General features: G+C 40.0%; 1 long non-coding RNA gene across 1 annotated transcript; it reads right to left on the reverse strand.

The window, feature by feature from the left end:
* Nucleotides 1-3,341: 3,341 nt before the first annotated feature.
* On the reverse strand, nucleotides 3,342-6,110 carry LOC133213137 (uncharacterized). The gene is made up of 2 exons (XR_009725700.1): nucleotides 6,040-6,110; nucleotides 3,342-3,612 (listed from the first exon to the last, which is right to left on the reverse strand). It is a non-coding gene; the product is annotated as an uncharacterized LOC133213137 (long non-coding RNA).
* Between the last annotated feature and the right edge of the window lie 12,512 nt (nucleotides 6,111-18,622).

Genomic DNA, 18,622 nt, shown 5'->3' on the forward strand with positions numbered 1-18,622 from the left:
TTCATATTAATAGAACTGAGCCCAGCAAACTCATAAATATCGGTAGATGTTGTGATACTGGCCTTGCTGTGAGCGCTTTATGGATCATAAATTACTTTAAATTATTAGACACAGGTTTCAGTGGAGCTGCACTGGAATGCCCTTCCTCTTTTCTAGTTTCTAAAAGCATGACAAAGCTATACTGATGCTGAAAACTGGTTATCAGCTGTAAAATTAGAACTGATGTGTGACTTGGAAGTTCAGATTTTGTGATGTTTTCTCTTGAGCCTGAATTTGCTGTTTTTCTTGTTTCAGACTTTTAGTGTACGTGGAAGGGTTTAATTTCCCCTGAAGACTGAATTTTTGAGAACCTCTGCAAACATGGTTGCTATGGAGGCTCTGAAGAGGAGGTATGGAGTGGGGGAGACGTTTCAATTGCAGTTACTAGAGCTTGTTCATGCACCTGATCGATTCATTTCCCGAAACAGCTGATTTGATGACTGATGTCTGTATGAAAAGCGAGCAAGTCAAGGATTAAATTATCACATCCTTAAAAATCATTATAAAGTTAAGGAATTCATAGGTTCTTAAGATAAAAGTCAGATTGGACAGGAATAGGAGACTTCAGAATTTAGGATTCCTTTGTCTTTTCCTTCAGTGGTTTGGGGTTTGTAATCACTGAGCTGAATGTAACTTTACTTAGGTTCATCACGAGGGTGAAAATTGCTAACAAGCATGATCAGTCATACAGCCAATGGTGTTAGAGCAAATTTGGCAACTAAGCAAACAGGAAAAAAAAGTAAGGTTTAACAGATCAAGTTCTCCTTGTGCTAATCTAAATCACAAAGAGATGTTTCTGATGGGTGATATTGCTTATCTACCCCGCTGCTTTTCTGTTAGGCAAACTGTCACGTGCCAGTACTTGGTAGCTTCACCAGGCTTTTCACGCAGTTCTAATAAGTGTTCCCTGTGCACACAAGGAGGCAGCCAACAACCCATGATGCCACCTGCTTTTTGGAGCCAGCAGCAGAAAGCAGAAATAACTCTGCAACAACTTGGATTTTGTTGTTTCAAAATTCCAATTTCAATTACTTAAGTTTAGTTAAGTTAGTTAACTAATGCATAAGTTTCCACTTGGAGAACAGAAAAAAGGTCTGTTACTACCTAGGCATGTAATGTTGGGTTCTGTACTTTGCCATTGCTTGTAATTGTCACGAATCAGAATGGTTCCCAGGTTACAGTTCCTCTACCTCATTCAGTTTGTTCCAAGGATTTACACTGTGCTATGTTGCTGCAGCTTGTGTTCCCCTTGCTCTGTTCCCTCTGCATACCTTAACTGATCACCAGGATTAATACAGTCCTGAAAGGTAAGGAACAGAATACTGTCTCCTTGGCAGCAGGGGACAAACTCATAATAAATACATCAAATTAAACATAAATAGTTAGAGCCAGCAGCAGATTGTGATGGCAATAAAGAAAGGTTTGCTTGATGCTTTGCAGAAATGAAAGCTCTATCTTCTGCCTTCACTGCCATCATTATGAGAGCTCTGTTAATCTGTGCCCTGAGCATGATTATCATTTCTATAAACATTAAATATGCTGCTTTAACTCCAAGTCCCCTCCCCTAGTTTAGTGTCATTGGAAGTAATTGCAATTAAAATAAGAGGCTGTCCAGGCAGCTGCTGCAAGTGCAGATTCTGATAACAATAGAGCATAAGTTCAACAGCTGGTATGACACAGGGAAGAATACCATTTCCAACAGCCTTTCTCCACATCAGTTGCTCTTCCCCTGGCACCTGACTGGTAATGAAAGCTACATCATATGTGGCCATCCAGGGTGGAAAATTATTTTGACTAGGCTGTACAAGCCCTCATATCCTATGGGATTTGACAGAGGTGACTGATCTGAAACTGGCAGAGGCTCTGTGCAGCAGTATAACATGGTACATGAATTATTGCAATATGGATTAAGTGCTATATACAGCTATAAAATGACTGACTGACTGTAATTATTCAGCTAGGAATAAAGTAACTGGAATGCTGTGTGCTATGTTTCATCCCACTGTTTTAAATTATACATCCATATAGCACAGAAGCAAACCCAACATAATGGTAATATTTTCCAGTGGGCTATCCACCTCTGGGAACTTTCTGAACCTGATCATGGTAGCATCCATATATCTTCTGTGCTAGATAAAATCATTTTCTGATCCCAGGTAAATTCCTGAGGGACTACTGGGAGCTTCAGACTTCTGTGAAGCAGAACATTTAGAAACTGTGAATGAAAGTTTTATGCTTGTAGATGCTGCAAGCTAGCTTTGCTCTTAGTTTGTAAGTGTCAGACCTAGTGCTCAGCTTCCCCATGATCACTTCATGCCTCTCTAACAGCAGGGAATGAGAGTAATGCTGGTGTAACTAGCTGCCTTCCAGTTTCTGCTCTATGGCAAAGTGGAATCCTGCTGATGTGGGTCTGCAGGAGCAATTCTCTGTCCCCGTGGAAGCCAGCTAGTGTGAGGAACATGATGAAGAGGAAATGGCTTCACTGGAATGGTTTAGCTTTCCATGCCCGCTAACCCAACTTCTTAACATGATTAGAAACTGAACAACCTCTAGGACATGACCACTTCTAGGATAAAAGCAGCTCAGAGCCTGAAGGAGGCAAAGTGAAGATGAAATGACCTTTCCTTGGCTTTCCTACACCTTCACTTTCCCTAAGAACAGCTAATAATTGGCAGCAGTTTTAATTACAGGTTTATGTTCTAATCTATTTACAAATAGCTTAGCAGCTCTACAGGTAGTTTTGAATGAGGTGCTCTGTTATTTTACACCTGCGGTCAGGGACAGAGCTTGTTGTAGAGGTTGCACTGAGTAACTGAACAGCCTTTCCCTTTTGCCATCTTAGGGGTTTGCTCTGTGAACTGCTCATTATAGACAGACAATTTGTTTGAGAAAAAAGGCTACAGGAGTTTACTCTTCTCTGATGATCCAGTTCTATTGCTAAGTGGCCAAATAATTTTTACAACTGCCTTTATGTGAAGAATAGATATTCAGTCTAGTTTTACTGTAATTCAGTCCTGATATTCACCCTAACTATCTGATAGGTAAGTACCTTCAGGTAACTATCCCATTACTTGAAGGACCTGCCTTCATGGTAAGCAATACAAAATACGATGGCCTGGCTGTGACTATCTTTGGAGGATGAAAGTTAAGACAATATCATAGGTGTAAAAGGCAAAATATAATCTCATCCTACCTTCTCTTTTTCCTTTGTTTAACATTTTTGGTCCTGCTTTTTGTTGTTGTTTCCCACCCCAAAATTGGTGCAATTGAAATAAAGAAACTTTGAGGCAGGGACACCTGCAGAAATTTGCTTATGCCTTTATTAAAGCCACTGGTAGCATTAACAAGGCAGTGCAGGAGCAAACCTCCTGAGATGGGCTGTGATAACTTTCTGCGGAGAGCAAGGAAGACCTGGTAACTAACTGGTCCTTTCTTTGGTCCAGGAATAGTGCAGCTCTGTGCTGTCTCTTCCCTTAGGCAGATGGTGATTTGGAAAAGTCCCTCCTGCTTAGTTTCTTCACACTGTAGCTGGGAAATATTTTCCATGTGCTTGTGATGCTCCGATTTCTAAAGCTATGGAAAGAAAGGCTGCATTGAGTTCAGCCATTCAAATTTCATCTCTAAACTTAAAAATAGCACTGTGAAGATAAACCTGGAATAGCTCTCTCTACCGTGTACTTTGCTTAGCATTTCCGTTCACCCTGCAGCCCAGCCCATCACTCCCATGTGGCGTTACCGTCGCTGTAGCATATGTTAGTTACTGGACCAATGCCACTGGATTCCAGTGAAGTAGAACATAGTTTTTGCATATAACCCTTTTGATAAAATTCAGCATAGTTTCTTTGCTTTGATTCAGTAAATTTAATCCTTTTTGTAGGGAAAGATGAAAGAGTGCATGAGATAAACAACTAAAATATCTACATCTTGTGATGTTCTGCAGGTATCTTGATTAAAAATACTTCAGGCCTGGTACTTTGTTGTATGTGAGCCAAAATGGCAGGTACAAATCTTTATCACCGGTAGATTTTATAAGGTCACCTGTCATCTGAATGCCAGCCACAGAAAACTGGTGTCTTAAAAAACTACCATTAATTCTCTTCATCCCTGCTTTAATCTTCATTTTACTCCTGGCCTTATATAGTGAGTTCATGCAAGGTGACAAACTGGGACCTTAAAAATGCACCACATCTCTGGCATTTCATGAACACCTCAAGGTTCATGCACTTTAGAAGAGTTATAGTCAAAAAGTTTTAGAAAAAATATCCAAAGTTCCTCGTGTCCTTTGTATTTTTCAGAATTAAACTATGTCAGGTATTGCCACAAATGGACAGCATCCATTACAAATGCACTGAACTAGAAGAAAACTTTGAGTTCATTTTTTTTTTCCTTTTTTCTCTCTCTTTTTTTTTTTTAACCCTGTGAAGAAACAGCCACAGGTAGTGAATCACAAGAAAGAAGACAGGCAGTCTTATGCTCTGGAAAGGTAATCATGACAACAGTATAAAAGCTCCCCTCTTTGGCACAATAACTTGAATGCTTGAAGAGGATGGGTTATAACTACCCCCACCAAACTCAGTGAAAGTTGTTTTTTGGCTTCTCAAGGGTACTTATTAAATTGAATATTCATCTCTCATGCTGTATGTGAGACAATTGAAATAATTATGCAAAAAAGAGAAAGGAAAATTTCATAAGGGAAAATGAATTAAAAGTGAATTTATCAGTGCATGTGCAACACCTAGCACATGTCTTTCTCATTCATGAGAGAGCTTTTAGTACTGCTGAAACAAGGGAAAGAACCTGCCTTGCAGGTCAGTGTGCAGGTAGCCTGAAGATCTAACAGGCTATAAAAAATACTACCTGTGGCATATCTTGACACAGAAAGCCTGGAACAAGCACTCAGCACATGTACTGAGTTCCCTTCAGCTGAAGGCTTTGGTGTTTTATGACAGTTTTTAATGCTGATGACGCAAAACAACCTCAGAATGTACAAAACCATAGCAACTGCTGCGAGAGAATATCTGGAGACTAAGTGTCATCTTTATCTCTTCTAATTTTACTGCATTTTTTCCCCTCCAAGCTAACAGTGGTTGCTCCCCTGTGAGCAGTTTTTGTGCTGGGATAAAATTGGGCTGGAGTTTCAGCAGAGACTGGAGCCCTGTGATATACAGAAGTGGGCACACATTAATTTTATTGTAAGACACTATTTTAGTTTACAGCCATAGTACTACTGGGTTTGGGAAATAAAGCAATCCCACGAGGATCCAGACAGAGATACCCATCCTTTCTGCTGCAACCAAGAAGGCTTTATTCAAAGCCAGCCAGGACTGGCACAAAGAGATTTGTGCTAAGGTGAGCGGGCACTGGCAGGCACTTGCCTCACAATTACCTTAAGACAGAGCCTCTGTCCAATTCCTGTAATCGATTTGTTGTTAACACTAAGGTAAATAGTTGTGTAGCTAAAGGGAGTGGAGGCGATTTTTGAGCTGCGTTGTTATTTCTCCTGCAATCTTTCCCAGACACTAGTATTCCCTTATCCTTAGACAGGAGAATTGCAACTTTAGTCAATGAGATGCTACCGCCATCCATTGCCTAAAAGCCTTTATTATCAAACAAGGAAAATCCCTACACAACACGAGGCAGTGTTACCCATTTGTTCAGCAAAATCTGCTCATGGTTCTTCCACCTGCTTGGCAGAGCCCTTCATACCACAGCCCGGATACAGCATTCTCTCTCGGCTCCCCGTGCAGCGCTGGCTGCAGGGGCTGCCAGTTTCTACCCGAATAACGATTAATGGGTTTGAAACCGTCTCCAGTTTAATAAATGAACGCGGTTCAATGTGCCCTAAACTGGGAGAAACATACCCAAAGACCCCACCCCCAACCCCTCATAGGTAAAAGATGCTTGCTAAATTTCTCACCCCCCCCCCCCCCCCCCGGGACCCGAAAACACCGTCGTGTCGTGTCGTGTCCGCCGGGGGGGCGCCCCCCCGGACCCCCTCACCCCACTCCTCTGCCGCTGCCCCACAGCTGCTCCTGCCCCTGGGTCCCGCCGCTGCTGCGGGAGAGAAGCGGAGCGGAGCGGAGCAGAGCAGAGCGACTGCCGCCCGCAGCCCGCCGTGGAAGGCCGCTGCTGAGGAGACACCAGGGTTTCCCTGGCAACAGGTAGGCGCCCGCCGCGGCGGCCGGGAGTGCCGGGGTTTCCCCGCTACGCGCCCAGCCGCTGGCGGCCCCGGGAACACCGCCCCGCGCCGCGTAGGCCGGGGACACCCGGGCCAGGCCCGCCGCCCCCTGCAAGCAGGAGCTGGGGGCTAGGAGCTGGGGGCTGGAGCAGCCCCGCCCGCGGCCGGAAGGTAAGGGGGGGCTGCCGCGGGCGGTGGAGGGCACCCGGGACAGCTCTCGGGCATAGTAAAAGGGCTTACCACGACCAGGGGACACGCGGTTAGGGTGCAGCTCCTCAGCCAGAGAAGGGCCCCGTTTCGCCGGGGTGGGGTGGTGGCAGGCTTCTTCCCTTACTGGCCCCCACCACCCTGCTTTGGCCGATTAGGCTTCTCCTCTCCCAGCTTCTACCACCCCGCTTGGCTTCACCACCGACCTCCTTGTGCCTGGCAGCTTTTTGCGGTGATGATAGGAGCCTGCTGCCCCCCATCAGCACCCAGCCACCCTCCCTGTGCATGTCCTCGGAGCTTTTGCATGGGTTGCATCTCCCCTCTCATCTGCTTCAGCCAGCAAAGGCTTGCCTGCTTCCCTCTTTTTATTTACTTGTTTACATTTATTCTTAATGAAGGCTGGCAGGTCACTGGCCTGGTGCTTTTTTCCCTCATGGACAGCACGGAACGCTCAGCACCCTGCCTGCCAGGGAGTCTGGTCCGTGTGCTCCATCTCAGCACCCACCAGGCTTTCTGCCCGGTGTCCCAGGCATATACGTGTGAATGCGTGTTGCTGGGTAATCTCTGTTTCTGCTGCTGGGCACAGACGCATCAGGTTGGGCATGTTTTTGCTCTAATGAATGAGGCTGTGTGGCTCCTGGACCAGAGCTGGCTCCTGCATGGGCAGTGAGCTCATGTCTGTCTGCCTATAGACAGACATGCTCACAGTCCAAAGCTCTGTTCCCTCGGCGGGTTGCGAGTCCCCTACCAGAGGGGATGCCTCGATCACACCAGGGAAGCACAAGAGGAGCCTCTCAGTGCCCGGCATCACCTCTGATATTCACTGCTGGGTGAGGTCAGACAGAGACAGGCAGTACTGTAAGACTTGCCATTTTGTGGCCAAGTAATTCCTTTTCTACTGCTTTATTGTCTTTCCCTAAATCTCAAATCTAAAGCACAGGAAAGGGCAACGTGTGTCCTGGTACCTATTCTTTAAAAAAAAAAAAAAAACCTACAAAAGCTAGAAACATCATAAAATATTTAAGAAAAGTTGTGAAATTATTTTCACCTAAATTTTGCCTGTTTCTTTTGTAAGAGCAATGCTTTAGTTGTGCTTGCTGCTGAAATTAAATGTCATATAGTCTTCCCATAAACCTTATCAAGCAAATGGGGCTGATTGGTGACCTCAGGCACTAATACAACAGTTGCAAATAGGCCACATCGTCACAGACAAATTGACCTTGAATGTCAATTAACAGGAGGCTTTATCCGTGATTTTTTATTGCACACAAGATCTCTCCACTCTGTTGTGCCCCTGTGTTTCCTTTGTGTTGTGCTTGCAGCAAAAGCAAAAGAGCACAAAGCTCCCTTTATTAAAACAAAAGTTGTTTATAATTCTGTGGCCAGTGTGACATGTTCCGATAATGTAAAAACTCTACTCAAAAAGGAAATAATGTGTTACCTTGCATTGTTCTCCAAATAACTGAGAGGGAGATAACTTGATAAAAACATTTCTATCACACCCTGTGGTTATGTGTAGTTGTTATGTTTCCAAAAATAGACGGTACCTGAATGTGCCTGACATCTGTAACATGGAGGTCAGTTCTATGTCATGTCTAGCCTTTTCTGCCACAGCCATTCATCCTTAAAGTTCTCACAGGCTTCTCCTCTGCCTATTTCTTCAATTCACTTACAATTTTACATCACTGTACAGAGTAGATGCATGCAGGTAATCAGAGAGAGACAAGCTCATGATCAGAAAGTGGACAACAATACTTGCTTGATGCCAGAAAAATAAAATAAGTTCAGAGGTTTTAAATAAGGGAAATTATCACTTTTTTATGGGTCTGGCAAAACTCATAGCTATCTTCCTTAAGAAATGTATCTACTAAATAATGAATAATGAACCAATATCTCTTTAAACTCTCCACAGAATTGCTTGTCTTATTTTTCAATGACTTATAGTGTTTTGTCTTTCCCAGTATTATTGATATTAAGGCAGCTGTGAGGATGTCTTTACAGAGTGGCCATGAATTGCCCAAAGCCCAGGAAGAGCATCCTGGGGAGGGAGCTTGGAGATCGAGGCCATTCCAGAAGGAACAGGATGCATTTCCTTGTACTTAGCCTTAGGCATAGACATGGCTTACTCCTCTCAGTCAAAAAAAGGAACCTCAGAGGCTTAAACAAACACCCGGATGGCTGCTAATGAGACTGTTCTATCTCTTCATACATTTCAAAATCTACATGCCATATTTCAGTCTCAGGTCTTCTGGGCGTTTGTGTCTAATTAGGCTGGAGGGTCTCCAGTTCAAGATTACCTGTGCTTCTTGGTGCCCAATTTCTTTCTATGACTTTGGCAATAAAGCAGGTTACTGTGGGTTTATGTGCAACCAAATTAGGGACAGATGTAAACATTCTTCTAAGCTCCGTTCCTGCTTCCTTAGCTTGAATTGAATTCCACCATCATCTGTTTCTTCCTACCTAAAATGATAAGTGTACAGATCATAACATATTTGTAACTAGGGATACTTTGTCAGACATGAGGCTTTCAAATATTTTGTCTTCTCTTGCCTTTCTTTCTTTTTTTTTTTTTTTCAAGGGAGAAACAATACTGCTTCAAGAAAAGGTTCCCAGTTTCAGATGAAATTAATGAAAAAGAGGAAAGGACTCTGAGCACAGCAATAAATGTTTTAAGTTTGTGTTTTTATAACAGCCAAGAGTAGAATGAAGAAAACACAATACATAGCACATGGTGTTTAGCATTATGAAGTAATGTTTTGTTGTTTGAGATGGCTATTTACTACTTCTTTAAAAACAAGACTCTGTGCATTATAGGAGGAGTAGAGAAAGACTACTATAGCTGTCTCGGTTGTCACTGGATAAATAAACCAGATGTTAATACTCCAGATGTTGCCCACTTTATAAATGCTAAATCACCTCTTAGAATGTTATCCCTGGTTTTATTAAGTCAAAGCTTGAAGTGAAATCCCATTTCCAGTGAACTAATCATCAAAAATTGCTGAACAATTGTTTGATCTTGGATGTCAGAAAAGCTGGATACATATTCAAAGGCAGACATCACCTTAAATGAACCTTAAAAATGTTTAGAAATATGTGTTAAAATGTGATATATGAACTGTTAGGTGGCAGGGATGGAAACCAAATATTAAAATACTTTTCTAAATGAATAAACCAATTTTTCAGAATGTTAGCAAATATCTGCAAATCTTCCAGCACTTGGCAGCCTACAGTCTTACGTAACTGAATATAGATTTTAAGTGCCTAACTTCAGACACTGCTAGGTGAATATCTTAGATTAACAGCTACAAGGATAATGCACTCCAGAAGACATCAGATTTTCACAATTATAATTTTGGAATCAGAAATATTGCATTTGAAAACAAAATTCTTCATGACTTCATTAGGAAGACCTAAGAATAGCTGTGTTCTGACGTCCAAACTGATGCTTAATATAAGTCTGGGGGATCTTAGCACAGGTCCCCCTGTGATATCTCTGCAGAAATGTTCTGATGCTGAAATGGTGAGGAACAGTGCATCATAAAAAGTATCTTCTGCCTGTCAGGCTTAAAGATTTTTGCTTGTTGATAGTAGTTAATAGAATCAATTTAATTTCTTTGAAGAAACAGTATTACAGCTGAAATACTGATCTTAATTTTTAGATTTAAATCGCATGACATCAGTGAAGCACTTCTACATTTTGGAATGCTCTAAAAACATCAGCACCTCATGTTTACAGGACTCAGAGCCGCAATAAACTCTTTATTCATAACATTGCATATATTATGAAAAAGAAAAAAGGCTGCCTGCATGTCAAGTAGTGACAAATGTGTACATCCAACAGAATATTGTGCAACTGCCCTTTTATAACCTAACCCTAACCCTAACCCTAACCCTAACCCAGGATATCAACATATATACTAAAGGAAATTCCTTCCTTTATGAAGTGCTGAGACAGCTGGGACAGGTAATCACACCTGAAATGTCTCTGCTTTCATCTCTGAATATGCAAGAGATAACCTGCAAGCTTACTTAAGTAACAGTAATCTCTGCCTTCTGGCAAAAGCAGCCAGAGAGAATTGATCCTGAATATTTAAAAGTGGGCACATCTGTCCTGTTGAAGGTCCCGTGCTCTTTCCTCTACCTCTATAAACTATGAGGAGGGACAGTCTTGCAATGCTTTTGGAGTCTGCACCTGAAATTGGTGGCATGAGACTCTGCCTGTTTAGGAATATAGTGGTGCACTTTGATGTACTCTGTGGTCATTCATTTTCATAGAAAACATTGACTGCTCTATAATAGAATGTGCCTTCAGAAGAAGCTGCATCACTTTTCATGGGAAAACTAAAACTTTAAAACCCCTTTTCAGCTGATAACATTCCAGATGTCAACATAAATTTGCAAGTGTAAACCTTGAAAAGGAAACTGGTGGTCAGCCATGAAGGGGGAAAACATGGGTATTCTTGTGTCAGAGAGCAACTCAGGAGATCTCAGAAACTACAAAGCTGAGTCCAACTGGACATTCCAAAATAGTTTTATATGGAAGAGACTGAGAAATATCTTTAGGTATATCAGATATGTGTTTCCCAGTGTTGCAAATATAAAGGAGAGAATAAATGCTTTAATAAGGTAGGGAGGCTATAGCCTCATTTATAAAAAAGATAAGAGGAACCCAGATGACAGAATTATTAATATTTTGCAGAAAAAAAATATGTGGTAGGATGAAGCAATATACTGCAGTGGGTTAGTGGCTTTGCCTTTTTGTCTCAAAACACTAATGTGAAGTCTGAAAAAGCATTTTGGGAAGAAATATTCTTAGAGACCCAGCCTGGACTTCATGTGATGGTACAAATGAAATGCAAGTGGAGTTTTGGTTTGGGTTTTTGTTTTAGTGTGTATAAAATTTAAGTAGGGCTCTGTGGCTTGGATCATTCTGCTTTTTTTTTTTTTTTTTTTTCAGCAGTTTCTGAAGCCATTGTGGCTGCAGTTTGGCTGTCATATTCTTCCTTTAATTGGAAGCTGGCCAAGGGGAATTGTTGGCAAGCCTGGTTTTTGGAAGTCTGGACATTATCTTGCTGCTTTGGGGCCTCTGCAGTATTAATAAACCACGAATAAACTTCCTGGCATTTCTTTAACAGCATTATGGTTAAAGAACAATCAGTTTAAGCCTTTAGAGAATAGCTGTTGTAGAATAACAGAAAACAAAGTCCACTGACATCTATCAAATAACTCTTTTCTTTGCTAAAGCAAGAAGGCAGGTTGGATCTTTGCACAGCAGAAAGAATAGTCCTGGGACATAGTATAAATAATAAACTACCACTAATAAACATAGCCTTTCCATTGTGGAGTCTTACACATACTGGATAAAAATCTCTTTTCCTCACTTGGAACTTCATAGGATATTAATTAAATTTTGTATCCTGATCTTCAATTTATGTTTTGTGATAATGTATGCTTTGTTTTATCTCGGAAGTATCTTTCAAGTTGCTGTCTGGTGTGTATCTCAGCTGGTGAGGGCCAAGAAAATATACCTAGATTTATCAGGGATCTACTTAACTTTCCTTGGAAAAGAGGCCGCAGACAGAATTGCTCTGCTGTATATGCGGAGGATCATTAAAAAGCATGATCTGTAGACACGTGCCATGTAGCAAGTTCTGCAGCATGAGCCAGGAGTCCATCTGGTATGTGCTGCCACTCTTTGAGGAGCTGAGTGGCTTGGCCAGTAAGAAGCTTCCATCTGTGCCATAAGCCTTTGGTCAGCAGCATCTTGCAGGTGAATTTTTCAACAGCAGAGAAGGGAACTCTGGTGGATGAACATAAGGAATTTCCTTGACAGTCTAGTTCCATATGGAGTGTCATGGTAGCTGTAATTAGCAATACCACAGCTTTTCCTCTCCTACAGCATATCGCTGGGTGACGTGCAAATCACCAATAAGTAGCTAATTAGGCATAAGTGATCACGATTTTATTTAGGTTTTTTTTTTTTTTTGTAATGGATATATTTAGGTCCCTATTCTCACTGGTTTATGAAAATGACCAATTTCATAGTGCTGGAAACAAGTTTCAAGACAAAAAAGATTGTAAAACATTTTCTTTTTTTCTGTCTAAGAATGTTAAACTTGATGACCAAACAGAAAAAGAAAACCTAATGGAGAAGAATTATTACTATGAAAATCCCCAAGTGAGAAGTTAGGGGTGTGAAGGTCTTATAAAATAAAAGTTGAGGACTTCAGGAAATTGATAAAGCACACACAAATCTCCATGGAGAATAGAATTATGGATGAAATGTATTTTTCTTGACTTTTTTTTTTTTTATTTTAAAAATCACATTAAGAGCAAAAGTAGTCTGAATAAAAGAATGGGCCATTGCTGGGTGAAAAAAATGTCCATTAGAAATAGAACCAAGTATTCATTGAATTACTTTTCTTCTTCACATGTCTATTAAAGTCAGGCTGCTGCACCTCTGTTGATGGTGACCATGAAGTATGTAATACCCTCTTCCACCTTTGTTGTGCTGCTCTGCTGCTGTGTGAGCTCTTACTGTTAGGCTTATTTGAACATCTGGACCTGACAACTAGTATCTGGAAGTTTTTAAAGAAGTCACTGGAGACTTCTGTGGGTTATGAACCTTGAATTTTTCAATATGCTTAGAAACAGTGAGAGATTACAGAGAACTTGGGAATTTATAACCAGTGCTTTTAAAAGGAATCTTCTGGATAATTGCAGGCCTATCAATTTGGCTCTAGTCCTGGGAAAAGGAAAAGAAAATCTCCTACTGGGCTACATTTAAACTTCCTATCATTCTTTAAGTCTAGTCACCCTTGATTTTTGAAAAATAGATTTTATCAACATGACTTTTTATTCCTTTCTTTATTCTCTTATTTGAGAGATAACAAATACAGTTTGATCAATGCCATCATGTTGAAGTAATATATAATACGCTTCTGTGAGGCATGATTTTTTGATCAAGTAACTAGACTGAAATGAAATCAATGCAATTCTTCTTAAATGTACTAAAAGCTGTCAGGCAGGCTATGAAACATGACTCTAAATGGGGAATCCTCACTGAATATGTGCCTTTCTGTTGGATCTTATAGAACTGGTTATTAGCAGTGACTATTTAGCACCTTATCGATGACCTACATGGTAATAATACCAGTTTTCCACAGGACTATAGGAAATTTAAGAAATAGGTTAAGTATCTGATGCAAATTAGTTTGTCAGTGGATCTCTGCAGGGCTGTGATTACTGAAGTTATATTGAAATTTCTTAATGTTGAAATGGTGTGTGACAGAAAGCAAGAGCAACTTCAGCATTACAGCATAGTCATCATGGTTAGTCCAAAGGATCTCAGATGTACAGAAACAAGTTCTGCTGCACATTCTCAAGAAATGGTACAATTTAGAAAGTTGATCTTTAGAAGGTCCAACACATTGAAATACATCCCTGAGTGTCTGCCCATTTTCTGCTTTTGTTGTTTACTACTGACAGGGCTCTGGAAGTAATGCATCAAAAAGTCTTGCATCTGGAACAGTTAATGCTCACCTGCATGTTTTTCACCTTTTTACTAATTAAAACACAGCCATGAAAAATGCTAATCAGTTGAATCTGAGTATTTCATATAAAATTGGTAAAGTTAGTAATTATATGTACCTTCGCTCTATCACTTTTGTCCACTGGAACAATTTATTCTTCCATGCAATAATACTGAAATTAATGAAGCTGGCTTGCTTTGCAGAGGACTTTGAAATGCCATGCCCAGATCAGCTGGAAACAGAGCCAGGGCTAGTGTCTGTGAATCCCAAGCTGCTCTTGTATCCACTGGACCATGCTGATTGATAGCACTAAATACACAATTTGGGAAGTACCCAAGTGCAAATGCATAACCAAATTTCGGGTCTTGCTTTAGAAATATACTAACAGTGTTTTTTAAAGCTGTGATGGTAAGTTCTTTTTCAAAGATTTTTTATTAAACTATAAACAGAAAATGTGACGCTCCATGCTTGTTCTCAAGAGCAAATTTGGATTTTTTCCGATGACCATAAAAATACTCGGGTTTTTTTTTCCTGTTCTAGCTACAGCATTGAAAGCCTACCCTGTGTTCATGTTCAATACCTGTCTTCAGTTCACCTGTGGTAGCAGCCTACAATGTTCTTAGTCTATATTTTCCCACTGTTGCAGGAACATTTACACATATGAACTGTTTGTGACATCAGTAGAAATATGTCTCCTCTTTGAAGTCATGCCTTAAAATGATCCTTTCTCCAAAATTTTTGGCACAAATTTGATTTCTTGTAAAAGTTGATAATTTCCCAGCAAGCTTAAAAAAAACATCCAGTTGCTTTCTTTTGACATCCTCCCCCCCAAGAAAAACAATAAAATTCTGCTGAGCTGTGCCATTCTGTTTCACAGCTGGATTAGGGATGCTTCTGATAAAGAGCTGTCTATTGTTCAAATAGGACTTGGTGTAATGATCTCTTAGTCTTGTGTCCAGGTCTTTAAGTGTTACAGTCTACAAATTACCATCCTTATCTCCTTTTGTCTTGGTCTATCTTGCTGAAAGAATGGACGTGGCTGCCTGAGTTGTATCCAGAACTATCAGTTTCCTCACTGAGAAGATGAAAGGGTTCCTGTTGTATGTATTCCAGTGACCTGCTCTCCAGTAGACATTGCAAACTCATCTGAGATGACTTCTGTTCACCTGACACGTCTGCTCTAAAGATTATGGTTATTAAAGCATCTGTATGAAAGATACTGGCTTCTGAATGACCAACCTTGGTGGAAAAGAAGTACAAGCAGATCACAGGAACATGCTCTCCCCCTTCCCCCTGCTCCTCCCCCCCCCGGCTTTAAAGATCAGCACTCTTTTGTCATGAAGCAAAATTGCTTGGAAGTTGAACTTCTGTTCCCACAATTGTATTTAAGAAGTGCTTAAGAATCTTGACAGACTTATGAGTGATTGTAAGCAGCTGAATGAAAACAATAGGCTTGCTATAGCCATGGGACATGGGTGGGACCCAACACCCGTGTATCTGAGCTGATGAAGTTTTGCATGGCAGGTAGGCTATGGCAGGGCAGAGCTCAGGCAGTCCACACTGCAGCATGTTTGAGCTTCAGTTCCAGCTATTCTTCAGCTGCTCAAACACTTTATCTGAAGAAATGTGTTAAATAAAATGCATTTTGCATGATTTTTGTTTTTTGTATTTTTTTTTTTTTTTAAAGAAGACTGAACTGTGTCTTCCCATTATTCAAATTCATGTTTAAGAGCATGCTGGCTGTCTTAGCTTTAACCCCAACCCACTCTCTTAGTTCGGGAGGCATATGTTGCCAGCTCAAGGCTGGCTCAGAGAGGGATAAATACAGATGGGTCCAAGTGTATGTGTGTTCATATATATGTTTATAGCTAAATGTTGTGTTAACATGTATAAATTTATCTGAGGAAAAGATAATTCCTGGAGAAGTTGTCTAGGACTGAAGGTCTTATGTGGCCAAGGGCAGAAAAGCGTACAAAGAGGTTAATTTTCTTGGTGCCACGACCTTATTTCTTAAAAGATGAAGAAAAGGTACACAAAGGGAGAAAAGAGATATAAAAAAGTGGTGAGATTCTTGATTGTGATGAATGAGGATAGACTGTTAAAGGGGAGAAATTGCGTGTAATTTACTGCCCACTTAAAAATTACAGAGGAAAAGAAATAATAGTTGTTCTGCATGCTCTGATATCACAAAGGCTCTTTTCCATCTGTAACTAACTAAAAATCTACTGCTGTTTTGTAATTCCATGTAACTGAATCAGAATCAGTAAAATGTTTTGCTTCTTTCTTTTAAATGCAATTGCCTTTGAGTAGAAAATGTTTCATCTCCTAAACTAAGTGGTGTTTCTGTGAGTATATTAAGATCTATGCTGCACAAAGGAATACTGTAGTCTGAAATCTGTATTTTGGAATCACATTGTCAGATATATTTCTTTGGAAGACATGACAAGCTAAACTGTTAATTGCATTGAAAAGGCTTTTAGTGTAAAGATTATTATCATATTAAAATACATACATATAATTTTAAAGGAAATAGCACATTGATATGTAGAACATTGAGAAGATATCAGTTCTGTAAGAAAATATTTCTAGAAATATATTACTTAGGGCTAAAAAGCTGTTTATATACAAAATCTTTCACATCCCACATATATTAAATACAGTGCACTGTCTATAAAAATCTTTCATGCCTTACTGTTTGATCTGAACACTATGCAATGAAAAGTTCTTCTGTGATGAAATTTTGTGTAGTTGACAGCCAAATGAAGAAGATACCTAGTAGGGAAGGAATAAAATGCACAAGCTATAAATAAGTGGACACTCTGAAGTTAGTATGTGAGGTGGTTTTTGTTTCTACAACCTGGAATGCTAATTTCAAAGCAGCTACAAATGATGGAATGAAATAGCAATCATTGTCAATCTTGAAAGGTCTGTGTTACAAAAGGCAGGTGAAAGAAAAGATGAGACCACAAAAGAGATATTTTTGCTAGAAAAAAGGAGGTTCTCGCCAGACTACAAATAAAACCAAAATATAGTGAAGAATGACTGGCGTCTCGAAACTAAATACTTTAAATAGCTGAGGGAATTCCACAGTCCAACAGGTGGGAAAGATTATATCATATTTATCGCATATTAATTTCTATATCAGTCGAGGTACGTAGTTTTCAGAAAAAAAGAGATGTAATCTGATTATTTGGTAATTCAGACAACCCATTATGACAATTTGCAATGTTCATGACCTAGAACATTTCACTAAGCAGCTGATAGTGTGGAGAAGAGTTAAAGCTCCTGCTGTGCAGAGAGTGGATTGGTAGAAGTAGCTGCAAAAGAGTAAGACACATCTGCAAGTCTGGCAGCTACTACATTGGCTTGGAATGGAATCGGTATGTGGAGGGTACAGAATTTTTGTCCTCAGTGTTCTTCAAGGAGATACACACATGGCAAGGATTTGATGAGTATAATTGTTAGACTGTATCTGAGCCCTGCTACACAGGGCTATAATACTTCGTATCCTCAAGTCTCCACGGAGAACTACAAGACAACAGGATTATCTGCCAGAGTGGATTCACTCTGTAGTCAGAAACTCTTGTTTACATGATTGGAATAGATAATTGGTAGAAGAACAGCTAGTGCATACTTCTGAGGCAGATTAGTTTTGTATTTTTTTGCATTACAGCCTTAGTCATGAGAACGAGTATACTTCATGCCATTTTCAGTTCTTACTATCATTACACTGGAAATGTTATCACTTTTGATTTTTCTGATTTTTGCATTCCTAAGGCTTGATGTAATTATTTTCTCATAATATATTCTCTGTTTCAGCATCTTTATAAAAAAATTAGCATTGGTGGAGTTGGTGGGAAATTGCATTCTTCCCTGACAGGCTAAAGATGATATTGTCTAAAAGAATAATTAATTATCTTAAGAAGCCATTTGCATTAAGACCTAGTTTTAATATTGGTTAAGCATAAGAAAAAGGGTCGATAAGGATTTTCCATAGATGCTAAGAAGGGGAGGCAATGTATGCTCTAGTCTGACTTCCAGCATGAAAGAGATCCGGGTATTCTCGATTTTCTATATTGTAAGAAAGTCATCTAGCTTTGATCTGCCAGCAGCAATTGATGGAGGATCTAATACAAGCTTTCGGAGAGCAATCTGATGACTTCTTATTCTGCTGCAGATGAACGGAACGGAATAAATTTCTGTGGGATGAATTGTCTGTCACAGGCATGCAACCTTCAAAAAATATTTTTTAAATTTTAAATATTTAGAAAGGAATACTGGCTTTGAAGAATTAACTGACAGATATCCTCAAGCTTCTGCTGTACTGCACTTCTCATTTAATGAGCTCTCACTATTCAAACTATTTGACTGAAACTATCTAGTTTTAATTTCTAGATTCTGCATTTTTTACAATCTTTTTGTCTTCTGTATTAGATTCAGTATCAAAATAATGAGCAAGGATGTCTATTTTTGGTGTCTGCATGGTTTGTACGACACACACATTTGGTTCAATTAGGTCACTCAGCACCTTCATTTCCCACCCCAGTCAGGGTCAGAGGGATTAAAACCAGCACTGAATTCTTAATTGCCTGTAATTGCTAAAAAATATTAATAGTATAAACTTGTACACCAAAGATCAGCAACTTGCTTCTCCTCTGTACCTCAA

The sequence above is a fragment of the Neopsephotus bourkii genome, unplaced genomic scaffold, assembly GCF_033783945.1.
Source record: "Neopsephotus bourkii isolate Nb327-2 ecotype Australia unplaced genomic scaffold, CSIRO-AGI_Nbou_v1 NB_780, whole genome shotgun sequence".
In the NCBI taxonomy this organism is placed as follows: domain Eukaryota; kingdom Metazoa; phylum Chordata; class Aves; order Psittaciformes; family Psittacidae; genus Neopsephotus; species Neopsephotus bourkii.